This window comes from Rhinatrema bivittatum, chromosome 13 (assembly GCF_901001135.1).
Source record: "Rhinatrema bivittatum chromosome 13, aRhiBiv1.1, whole genome shotgun sequence".
In the NCBI taxonomy this organism is placed as follows: domain Eukaryota; kingdom Metazoa; phylum Chordata; class Amphibia; order Gymnophiona; family Rhinatrematidae; genus Rhinatrema; species Rhinatrema bivittatum.
The window spans coordinates 15,687,003-15,700,133 of NC_042627.1; the positions used below are offsets into that span (position 1 = coordinate 15,687,003).

Below are 13,131 nucleotides of genomic sequence, written 5' to 3' on the forward strand. Positions count from 1 at the left end.
GCCTTGCGAGGAGCTTGACCAGTGGAGCAGTTCACTGAAGAGAGATGTCAGATGCTCTGCACAAGACTTCAGTGCAGAAAGCTTCCCCTTCTCATTACCACAAGTGCAGGACGGCTCCCTCTCATCCTATGGCACCATCCTCTGGATCCTCCTCAAGTCAGGGTGGTGTATCATGAGAAGCATGTGGCCCTTGAGAAAGCTCATAGAAAGGTTCCTAAATGGCTGGGGGGGGGGGGACCTTCCATAGGGGCTATCCCCCTCAGCGCTGAAAAGATCAGCGCTGTTTGGGCACGGCTCCGCCAGAGCGGGCCTCTCCTTGACATGGAGGTGGGACATAGCCTCATTGTCACAGATGCTATCGTTATTTATGGCATGGAATATTTCCATGGTGCTGAGCCATCTGTTTTATCCAGCCAAGGCACCATCCGCGCCCTCTGCGCAGAGCTTGAGGTCCAAGGTACAGTGAACCACTTGGCTCCCATGACATCTACTGCAGGTAGATATCATGGCACAGAAGGAGATACCAGTGCATTATATGTGGTGGGCTAGTCAACAGTAATTGTTGATGCAACTGGTGCGGAGTGTCTTGGAGCTGGCTGCCTTTTCGGCAGGAGTGGCTGTGATGCCAAGTTTCTCTTCAGCTTTGCCAGCAACCCTGAGTGAGGGTGAGCCAGTCTGGGTTTCTGAGAAAGATATCTCTAATCCCAGCTCAGGCTCAGAGAGTTCTCAAAGCAGTGGGAGCCCAGTTATCGGAGCTAGTGAACGATTCTTTGCTGCTTTAAACCTTGAAGACAGAAGAAGGATTTTAGAGCTCCTCCTGTCCAAGATGTCGGACATTTTCACACATAGTGGGGCTCTTCTAAGTTCCATGCTGGTGCATACTTTGTCGCAAGAGATTTCAGTTTTCGGCATAAGTTCTCATAGTGAAGTGGTGGATTCCCCTTCTCCTCCTGTATGGGAATCCCTTCATGGACTGTAGGGTGAAGAAGTGGGCTCTGTCTGCTCTGAGTTCCTTCTGCATTTTTCCCATCTGGGTTATGGCTAAGTGTTTCCCATGGTCAGGAAATGAGAAGAACTTCACAGGGATTCCATCTGATCCCTTTCTAGACTTGTCAAAGCATACTTCCTTTCCAAAGGATCTCTACTACTCTGGGTTCTTGGATAAACTGGTGAAGACTCTTGTCTGTCGATGTCACGAGAGAAAAGGACCTGAGAACAGACATCTTTGGGCTGCTTTGGTTTCTTCTCCTTGAGCAGGTTTTGCAACTATTCAGTAACATTTCTACAGGACCTTTAGATGAGGTATGCCTTCTGGTGGCCTGGAAGCTGAACTTGAAATATAGAGTGCAAGCTGACCAGAGTTTGAGATGGTCCAATTGCTGCACCACTCCATGGTGGTAGAATCCATGTTGATGCATGCTAAGTGCACAAGTGATCTTTCTAACATGCCCCTGGGAAAGATGTGAAGGTGTTGGATATGTTTGGGAAGAAAATCTTTCAGGGTTTCATATTGAGTGCCCAGATTGTGGCTTATCAGCTCAACATGGTGTAGTATTTGCATGAGTGTGTCCAGAAACTAAAAACCTTGCAGAATTATCTGTATCAGAACAGGTAGACTTCCATTGAGTAATGGAAGACATGAAGGAATGTAAGAAGTACCTTAGAAGTTACATATTCAAAGCTGTTGATACTGTGGCAGCTTCCAAAGACTCGTGTAAATGCGGGCAAATGGCCCTTGAGAGGACGCGCATTTTTGTCTTGCAGATTGATATTGGGCTTTGGATCTGACAGATGGCTTATGCATGCATTCTCATTCATCCTGCCCATCAGAGGTTCCTCATGTTTCTGGTGAAGTATGCGCACTACCAGTACAAGATGTGCCCCTTTAATGTCTTTATGACCCTGAGGGGGTTCACAAAATGCTTTGCAGTAGTGGCCAAATAGCTTTGTTGGCAGGTGTATGCATTTTCTCACCCCAGATGATTAGTTGATGGTGGGTCTGTTTAATTATTATAAATCTCTTTGATTGTTTATATGGAATTGTGATATATCAAGTTAAATTATAATAATGTCCATCATGAGTTCTAGAGTCCCTCAAAGTCCGTATTCCAATCCTTGGGCTTCGTGGTCAACTTTCCCAATAGCTTGTTTAGTCTTTACAAGTCTAGTTTAAACCTCAATCCCCTTGGCTTTTTGGGGATTAGGACATACCAGGAATAGAGAATCCCTGGTTTACAAGGCAGTGTGCATGTGCAGGAATTCCTGTGCTTGATCAGTAAAGTCTTACTGAACTCTGAGAGTTAGGTTTGCGTTGACACCACTGGGTGAGGTCACCCAAGAATAATGGCCGGCTGTCTATGGAGAACCCTTGCCTTATACAGCTTTAACTTTGGAAAAAGCTCAGTTTTGGTTTTTTTCTGGTTGGAAATCCATAATTTTTTTGCATCTCATTAAAAAATTTTCAGCAAAAAATGTTTGAATACAGACATGTGAGTGTTCTAACAATCATTAGCTAAGCAGTATGTATAGTGCCTCACCTTCCGAAGATGAGTTACTAAGGAGCAAAAGCTACTCAGATGCCACACTATCCTCTGTTATGGAGACAGAGTTCGCCCAGACAGCAGCAAAAACCGATTTGTATTTCAACCCAACATCTGAAAATTGGCGGGACTTGCAAGCACAAATAATGGAATAAAATTGATAGGGGGAAAATGGTGTATGAGATGAGAAATGATGGTGGTTTTCAGATTGTCTGTAACCACATTTTTTGTAAAGATCTTTTCATCATCCTTAAATCCAGCAGCCAGCAATGAGGATATCTGCTAGCAGTACGTTCTGCATGCATTAATCAAACATACTTAGAAACTGCATGGAAAACAGGGGAGGGAGGAGGAGAGAGATTTTTCTATGATGCAAATACATTCATTGAAAATTAGTAAAAACAATGAGAGAATCGGTTTTAATTTTAAGCAAATGAATTAGGGAGTTTGTGATTGACAGTAGTAAATGATAGCAAATAAAGACCAGGATATCTGAAATGAATATGCACAAAATAGATTTGAATACAGTGGAGGCAATGCATGCAGATTTATCTCATGCGTATTCATTGTGGATATCCTGAAAACCAGACCTGTCTGTAGCTCTTGAGGACTAGAGTTTGCCACCCCAGAATTAGACCATCCAGTCTACCCAATTGGGATTCTTCATCTCGGGTTCTCTATCACCCGGAGCAGACTCAAATCAACACTTATCATCCCCCCCTTCCCCAGTGTCTCCTAACCTAGCCCCTAGCTCTGCCCCCACCACTATCCCCTCACTATCCATTCCAGGTATATCCATACCCTGCCACTGTGCCAGTCTCTGCTTATGGGCCACCCCAGGCATTGCCAACTTCTTCTTTTATTCCCATAAGATCAATCTAGCCCCGCAATAATCCCTACATGCTGGTTTGTATTGATCCCTGAATGTACCACTGGCTGTACTTTATTTCTTGTGTAGGTTTGTAAATTTGGGAGGGGTTTGTTAGTACATTTCATGGTTGTTTTAATTCTGCATGAGCTTCTGCTACGTCTGTCTCTATGGCAGCTAACTGTGTAGTGGGCTAAAACAAGCCACAGGCTCCCTCTCTTGACTAAAGGCTGGGAAACAAGTTAGCAGGCAGAATTTCATCAGCTTGGCGTTTACAGTGGGTGTAATGTTGCTCATACTGTCTGTGCAGTTTTATGAGGATGCACATGAGGGCTGTAAGACATTAATAAGCAACGGCAACATTTAATTGCATGCAAAAGAGCTCATTATGGAGTAATGAGTCAGAAAACAAATGGAGGTAAGATAAAGGCTTGCAGGCTGTGATACTTTTTTATTAGGCCAAAATACACATGATCAAAAATATTGTACAGGATTTGTGTCCAATAAGTTCTTCAGAAGTGTGGCATGGTCTTGAAAGCTTATGTATATCATCTTTGGATATTTTGCACTTTTGGGTAAATTCAAGATGTTGCAGCCTACAATTTATCCAATTTTCTCCCAGACCCGTACAACTGCCAGAACTCTGCACCATATAATGAGAATGAAAAGTGAAATGTTAAGCAGTTTTGAATAAATACATTTTTTTGTGGGGGGGAGGGAGGGGAGGTAAAAGATTTCAGAAACGTAGAACTAATAATAGCAATGGGAGTATCCAACCAGATCACCTTATAATCTGGTCTGCGGATGATGAGAATTTTCCAAAGTTGGTCAGTGTCTAAAATGTATTTATATTCTGCTTTTCAGTACTTCAAAGTAGATTATATTCAGGTGCTATATGTGTTTCTGTATCCCCAGAGGGCTTACAATTTGTTTGTGCCTGTGACATCGGAGGGTAAAGGGACTTGGCCAAGGTCAACAGTGACAATGGCATTTGAGCTCTGGTTTCCCTGGCTTGTAGCTTGCTGCTCGAACCCCTAGGCTGCTTGTCTAGAGTACCCGGGTTTGAGAGGGCCCTCTGTAAAATTAGAAGAACTTGAGTTGACTCCATCTTGTTTTGATCTGTGAAGTCCTGCTTGGTGTCTTGGGATGGTGACATCACAGATCCCCCATATACTCAGATTCTCCTATACCTAACATGAGATGTGTTGGGAGTTCTCAGATACCCCCTGTGATGAAATTATAACAACCTGCCTGATGTCAGGTTCACTTGGCAGGAGTGAGGTAGTTATTTCCCCTGGGATTTTTACTAATGAGGACTGAAATCCAGGTGTGTTTTGCAGATGCATCATCTTGATACATATCATGGTCTCCTGTAGTATTCTAATTTTGTAATATAATAATGTTCCATCCAACCTGGGTATGTTACAGCAGCATATCAGTTCAGCTGACTCCAGGCTGCTATGCTGAAGCTCGGCCCTCTCCTAGATGTGTTTCTTCAGCTTGCTGTAGCCAGTAGAAGGGACTCCATGTACCAAAATACAGGAGAGATGTAGCTACAAATATATCAGTCTGTGGGGTGCATTGGTGACCATATTTAATTGGATCATCAAAAGTAATTCTTGCAGCAAGCTCTAGGGCTTGGAGGCAGTGCTGCGCGCTACCTTGCAGAGGAACTTGGCTTTGATTCCCAGGTCGGGTCTTCCGCTCCCTGGGCTGTCTGGAGCTGCAGATGCTGTGGAGACCAGCGGTCATGGTCCCTGGGAGAAGGTAGTCCCAGCTGTTGCACAATTGTGTGTCATCCTTGTGCAGGGGCCATGCTAATCTTCACTGTATTGTTCCAATTTTAATATGTTTGCTGCCGAAGTGAGCACTATTATTTCCTCAATTGTAAAGTCTGCTTAGTTTTATTTACAAATTGCTTGGCAGATCAGACCATTTCTCTCTTCCAAAGATTTAAGAATGGTAGTCCAGCCTTTTTTTTTCTTTCCTAGAATCTACTATTGTAATAGTTTTTTTCTGGGACTGCCTAAGAAACGGTTGAAATGCCTCCAACTTATATAGAATACTGCTGCTAGGCTGATTGGAGGGCTAAAGATGTTGTATTCTTTGTCCCCTTTACTAAAAGAACATCATTGGCTCCCAGTACATTATCGTGTGCTTTTTAAATTCTTGGTTCTAATATTTAAAGCTATTCATAATATGGCCCCCAGTTATTTGTTTGGATAGCCTGAGTTCTCATGTTCTTTTAAGACCTCTGTGTTCTCAGTTGAACCTCCTTTGTGTTCTAGATTAATTACTGTAGGTAATTTTTCTATATGTAATTACTACTTTATATTAATGCTATTTGTTTTAATCTATTTTGTAAATTGCATAAGGGTTTCAATGGAATGCAATCCATAAATCTAATTCATTAATAAATACATCGATGGTTATCAAATAAGTTGGTGGTGTTCCAGAATGACAATGAGAGAGCCTTGTTTTATATCTACAAACAATTTGGAAGAACCTGTTCCTCCTTATGTCTGGAAACAGCCACAATTTGGAAACAAGCAATTTCCCAGGGGATGTTTCTCCTAACTAATCTTCCCAGAGTCCTGAATCAAACAGCAGATAGATTAAGCTGACAACTTCAGCAGGTTGCTGTGCAATCAAATAGTGTAGGAACGATTCCAACTTTGGGATGCTCTGCAAATGGATCTCTTTGCAACATTCTTCAACAAGGTTCCTATGTACTGCTCTAGGAGACCAGCATGGGAGAGAGTGGCAGGGGATACTTTCTCAATTGTATGGAATCTGGAACTACTTTATGCATTTCCCCCAATTCCAATGATATCCAGGACAAGCCAAAAATTTAAGAAGAAAAGATCAATGATTTTGATAGCATTATGGCCCCTTCAAATTTGTTGTCTGTGGCTACAATGCCTAATTGTTCAGTAAGTAAGAAGATTTGAGGATACTCCCATCCCTCATCATATAGAACAATGGGAATCTCTTGCAACCCAACCTTCAATCTTTAACTCTGACTGCTTGGATGTTTAAAGTCATGTGTTGTCCATGCAATTGCCTCTGAAAGGGAAGAGAGTTCTTTTAGATTCAAGGAAATATTGTATCAGAAAATCATACAACTTTAAATGGGAAAGATTTATGATCTGGTGCACACTTTTTACTCTGAATCTTTTTAAATGTCTTGCTCTGATATCTACTAACTCTTACTCTGGATTGAAAAGTAACTCAGTTCACCTCTGTGCTATAGCACTATACCCCACTAGCTAGAGGTCTATAGAATCATGAGAGGGACTAGTCCTTGTATTGTGAGTCATAATACAAGGACTAGGGGGCATTCCATGAAGTTAGCAAATAGTGCATTTAAAACAAATCAGAGAAAATTATTTTTCACTCATCACACAATTAAGCTCTGGAATTCATTGCCAGAGGATGCTGGGTTTATTAAAGGTTTGGATAAGTTCCTGGAGGAGAAGCCCATAAACCGCTATTAATCAAGTTAACTTGGGGAATAGCCACTGCTTTTTATCACCATTAGTAGCATGGGATTTATTTAATGTTTGCTTACTTGCCAGGTACTTATTTCCTAGATTGTCAACTGTTGGAAACAAGATACTGGGCTTGATAGACCCTCGGTCTGACCCAGTATGGCAACTACTTATGTTCTTAACTAGGATGTTGGTCTTATTTCTCATCAGCCTACAGATGTTAGATTTCATGAAAGGCCTCACACATCTGAAGCCTCCGTTAAAAGATCTGCTTGTTCTTGGGGTCTCAATATAGTTCTTATTCAACTCATGAAACCTCCATTTGAATCATTAACAATGCATTTGAAGTTTCAAACTTGGGAAGTTTATTTTAGTTAGCAGTTACTTTTGCATGAAGAATAAGCAAATTGCAAGCCTTAGTTTCTTATTCTCCTTACACTAAAATTTTTCAAAACAGACTAGTTTTGAAAATGCATCCTAAATTTTTCTTTAAAAAAAAATAATCTCAGTCTCACTTGTCAGTCCGATGTTTTGACAATATTGGGGGTCCATGTTCAATTGCTGCCCAGCTGAGCAACTTATCCAGCTGACTTGGCTAAGATGTGTCGCTGAGTACAGTGAGCTATCTAATAGTTATCCTAATAAGTTTAGCCAGCTAACTTTTAGACTAGTTGAATAGCAGGTTTAACTTATCCAGCTAAAGTAGCCAGATAAAGCTAAATATCAGCACTTAATTGGCCAAATAAGTAGCTCCACCCTGTATTGCCACATCCCACCTCTTGCTTATCTAGATAACGTTTTAGCTGGAAAAATATGTTCTCCATATAAGTGGTGGCTGCTGAACATGGCTGAATATTGAAATAACACCACTTTGCCTGATAAGTTCGAACTTTATCTGGCTATGTGGCACTGAATTTCGGCCTCATTATTTCCACATGCCCATAAAGGCAAGCAGGTTCTTCATAAATTGGATTGCAGAAGAGCTTTGTTGTTTTATTTTACAAAAAAATTAATTTCTATAGAAACTCTTCTCAATGTAATCTGATGTTATATTGTATTTCCTAGTTCTCTGTTAAGCGCTTCAAAAGCGTAGTTTTCGTTTATTGTAAACCGATGTGATATTACCAATGAATGTCGGTATATAAAAACTGTTAAAGTAAATAAACTTTTCATTTCTTTCAACCCAGTTAAGCAAGACATTTCAGTTCCAAAGAGGAATCTACTGTTTGCATCACTTATTGCTACCACAATCAGGGTTACCTCTTCAAAGTAAAGTAAATGTCGTCCATTACATTTTCCCTGGCACATCTTCGGTCTGCTTCCGTTGAATAGATCTTCAAAGCAGCTACTTTGGTTTTTCATCCAGACTTTTACTTCTCAGAAAATACTTCCTGCCAAGATGACAAGTGTGGTCTGGCAGTTCTCCAAAGCTTAGTTAACTAATTCCTTCAACACTATCCTCCAGCCTCGTACTGTAAATACAGGTTGCACTTACATCCTAAAATTCTCAACAAACCAATCATATGCAATTCTAAGCTTGGGAATTCCTCCTTGTCCACAGAGAGAGTCAAGTGGCTCACCTATAACAGGCGTTCCTCATTAGCAGCACAGTCCCTCCTACCTCCCCTCTAAAGTTGAAGATTGGCTCTTTGTAAGGACTAAGGAGGCTCATGAAGGCTCACACATTCTCAGAAAAAACTTTCTCTGTTTTTCTGAGCTTTGAGAGAACTTTTGGATGATGTCGTCGACTTGTGTTGTCGATCTAGCCTGTTACATACAAAGAACACCTGTTACAAGTGAGCACCTTAGCTTTGCTTGCCACTTTATAGGACATAAGAAGTGCCATGCTAGTTCGGACTAATGATCCATCAAGCCCAGTATCCTGTCTGCTGCAGTGACCAATCCAGATCACTTGGAAGTACCCAGAAGATCCCATTCCTGTATGTAGGAGTTGATGATCCCAGTACATGCCTTGCTAATAAGTATTTATCAAATTTATCAAATCTTCTTTCTTTTAAACTCAGCTATACTATTAACTTAGATCACATCTTCTGGCAGCAAATTCCACAGCTTGGTTGCGCGTTGAATGAAAATATACTTTCTTAAATTTGATTTAAATCTCCTACTAATTAGTTTCATTGAGATTCCCCTAGTTCTAGTATTATTTGAAAGGGTAAAAAAAATTTCATTCGCCACCACTCATGATTTTATAATCATATCCCCTCTGTCATCTCACTTCTTGCATGTAGTGTATTTTTTCTATTGATAAGCAGGGCTAAATTAGCCATAACATGTGTATGACATCATCCAATGGCACTGACTGGACCTCTCTCTCAACTAGTAGAGCTTTTGCTTTACTGAGCATGTGCAGGAATTCCTCCTCAAGAATCCCTGCAGTCTTTTTTTTTTTTTTGTTCTTGGGAGAGATCACGTGAGGTAGTGAGCCTGGAGGGATGTTGAACTCTAGGCTCTGAGCACCAACCCCACAAAATCTGCATTAATTGTTAGTGAAGGGCACCTAATCGTGCAGAATTTACAACCTAGAGACTCTTTAATGGCGATAGATCGCTATATGCAGCTATCTCCGGGAGGAGATGCCTATAAAAGAGGGTAAGAAAGAAAAAGATTTGTCTCAGATGGGATCAGCCAAAATAGTGGCTGCAGCGAAAGAAAGTGGTCTTTTGCCTAATGGCGAAGAATCTGCAGTAGCAGAAGTAACCAGAGCCGTAGTTTAAGCACTATTGTGCAAATGAATGGAAATTTCAGAACAAATAGCAGACCTAAAAAAGGGTTTCAGAGGTGGGTCCCAGACTCGGTGCAGTGGAAGGCCGTATCTCCTTTTTGGAAGATGAATTGGTAGCGGCTGAAACGAAACTAAAAAAGATAGAAGCACAGTTAATAGTGCATGAAAATAAATGGACAATTTAGAAACACATTTGAGAAGAAATATTCTCCATTTCATGGGGTTTAATAAAAATCTTGATAAAATAAATTTGCCTAAGCTCTTTGCCATGTGGCTCCCCGAGGCCTTACACTTACCAGACCTCAAAGGCCAAATAGTCATTGAAAGGGCGCATCGGATCGGGAGATGACGTAATGGAGAGACAAGATCTTGCAGGTGATTGCCAGATTTCTAAATTTTATACACAAGCAAACCATCATGCAGGCAATATCACAAGTGACAGGAGATAGTATACGAGACGCAAGGCATTAGGATTTTTCAGGACTATTCGCTGAAAGTATCGATGCAAAGGAAGAAATTCACACAGGTCTGTTCTTTGATTCAAGAACAACTGTGCTTTGTGCTGCAATTTCTTGCACGTCTCTGTACCTGGCATGAAGGTACTTCAAAATCCTTTGATACACCGGATACAGCTAAAACGTTTTTGACAATTTAAGGGCCCAGGATTAGGGCTGGCCACACTGGCGGATGTCGGCGCTTTTAAGTTTTCCAGCACCTCTTCCCTAAGATTTGATTTGCGTTTTATAACGTTTGGGGAACAAAAGCTACAAGTCTACAAATGTTGAACAATGGGAACTGTACACTAGATTTTATCTCTCCTGTTGACTAGATTGCATGACTTTTGAAAAAGATCACTTTTGACAAGAATTACAAATATCCATACCCATCAAAATATACAAGGCATGTTTTGCAGGTATATCAAAACTCATATGCAATGTACAAATGAGAGAAACAATTTAAATTTCTGACGAGGGCTTTTATTTTACAGAGGCAAGGATATTTGGAACACATTGCCGCCTCTGATGGGGAATCTGGGTATTCCTTTAGGCTATGCCCTAAGATACAGGTTTTTTGGCAGAAGGTATTTACATATGTAGGGAATGTTACATCTCTCACTCTGATGCCTGATGCATTAATAGCTCTACTTGGGGATATAAAACTGGATTCAAGTTGTACTTTATCACAAAGGATATGGATTAGGAAAATGATGCTGTTGGCATGGGTGGCTATATTGCATTCTTGGAGGCTGCTCCAACGCTTACCTTCCTGAAAAATAAGATTCATCAGTTGCTATTGATGGAAATGATGTCTAGTCCAGGTTTCCATCCTAGGAGAAATAAATTAATCTTAGATGTCTGGCTTCCCTATTCTTCACAGTTGCCACATAAAGCTAGAAATCAGATTTTGAATGACTTTGCTTGATATACTCCATGAGATGTTCTGATTGGTGATAGGGTATGATGAAAATATAATGTGAAGGAGGGGTACGAAGCCTAAGTAGGGGGAGGGGGTGGGAGGTTTCACGAGAGGGTGAGGGGTTATCGGTACAATTGCTGTTTCTGGGCGGGGGCAGAACTATATAATGTAAGTAACTTGTAGGAATCTGCCCCATTATATTCTGAACTGTATGATTTGTTGTTAAGACAAGAAACAATAGAGCTTTCTGTTATATAACTAAGAGGGATGGGGGTTTGGTGAGGAGAGCTATATTGGGGAGAAAATAATGTCATGTAACATTTTCTTACTGTTGTCCTGGCTCACATAAGTAACAAATGTGTACTGGGAATTATTTGCATTGGTTCTTGCTATTTAATAAAAAAGATGTATCTAAAAGAATTGTCCTTGCCCAAAGATGTTGAAGACATAATAGTGTCTGCCAGAAAACCATCAACTAGAAGAGCTTACAGTTTTAAATGAAAAAGGTTTCCCACATGGTGGGTCAGGACCCCAAATGGGGGTCACACAATTTTTTCTGCTGGGGTCAAAAGTGCCTCATATGGCAGCACTTCAGTAGCAGTGGTAGTGGAGGTCAGCATGGGGCCTAGAAGGCAGTATTACCCTCACAGACCCTGCACGAGGAGGGTTCAAGACTGCTGTAGAGCCTGTAAGCTTGCAATGTCCCACAGGGCCCGTACTGACTTTCATTAATAATGCTGCTGCCCCTTGCAGATCATCAGCCATGAGGGAAGGGGGAGGATGAGTGTGGATATTTCCACTGCTCCTTTTTTTCTCACCCACCTCTCATCAGCCTGCCACTCTTCCCACCTGTTGTCGTCAACCTTCGACCCGGTGGCTAAAGGAAAATGTTGCTGCTGATCCTGGCAAGGGAATGTTTGGAGAAGAGGCTATTTGAAGTGAGAGGCAGGAGGGATTTGAGGGTTGGATAAGTTGGAGAGGGATTGGCTGTGGAGGATGAAAGGGGGAGGAATGACATAACTGAGAGATGGAAGAGGGAAGTGGTGGTGAGAGGGGATCAATTGGGGAGATGTGAGAGAAGGTTTGGAGAGGAGGGAGGGGTAGGCTGGCGAGTGACAGGGATGGAATGACAGAGGATCAGTTGGCACATGTGAAAAAGGGTGAGGAGTGGAGATTGAGAGAGGGATGTACATTGGAGAGAAGGAAGTTAAGCGAGAAGATCCCCTGGAATGGGTGGAGGTTGAGAGAGAGAGGATTGATAGGAGTGCAAAGAGGGTGAGGCATGATCGTTGTAGAATCATACTCCTGCTAATTTGTTGTGATCGTCCTCTGGAGTCATGTGAGTTTTCAAGTGCTAGAATGGGGTCATACTGGCTAAATGTTTGGGAAGCCCTGGTTTAGATCCGTCCACCTGCAAACCCAAAGAGTTGCTGAATTTTTTGCTCTCTTTCTGGTTCAGATCTTGCCACCTCAATAGTAAGAGCACATCTCGTTTCCATAGCCACTTACAAGAATCAAACCGATGGGTAAACCTAGCTCCATTCATTCATTAGTTTCCAAAATGTATCAAAGGCTTCTGGCACTCTAAACATCCAGTTGTAAAACCAACCATTCCATAGGATAAGAATGTCATTCTTGTACAACTGAAGAAGCCTCTAGTTGAACCTTTGGAATTGGCTCTTCTGACATGGGAAGTAATATTCCTTGTAGAATTAACTTTGGCAAGAAGAATCGGTGAACTTCAGGCTTTAGTTCATTATGCAATTCTTCCACAATAGAGTGGTGCTTCACATCCACCCCAAAGATCTTCCAAAAAAGTTGTATCAGCTTTCCATATTAATGAAGCCATCATACTACTTATATTCTTCCCAAAGCCATATGTGCATGAAGGTGAAAAAACCCTTCTTACCTTAGACTCTAATCTTAGTCTTAGCTTACTACAGATGAAGAATTCAGGCTTCACAACTATTTGTCTCTTACAATCCTAACAGATTAGACACAGGCAGTTGGACAATATACATTTGGTTACTGCTAGCGGTCTGCATTGCGCACTGCTATAAGTTAGCAGGCATA

General features: G+C 41.4%; 1 protein-coding gene and 1 non-coding gene across 3 annotated transcripts in view; one reads left to right on the forward strand and one right to left on the reverse strand.

The window, feature by feature from the left end:
- Positions 1-13,131, forward strand: part of PTPN9 (protein tyrosine phosphatase non-receptor type 9) — a 93,450-nt gene that overhangs the window by 49,594 nt on the left and 30,725 nt on the right. The window lies entirely within an intron of this gene.
- LOC115075535 lies at positions 5,171-5,279 on the reverse strand. Its single transcript, XR_003852551.1, has one exon. It is a non-coding gene; the product is annotated as a U6 spliceosomal RNA (small nuclear RNA).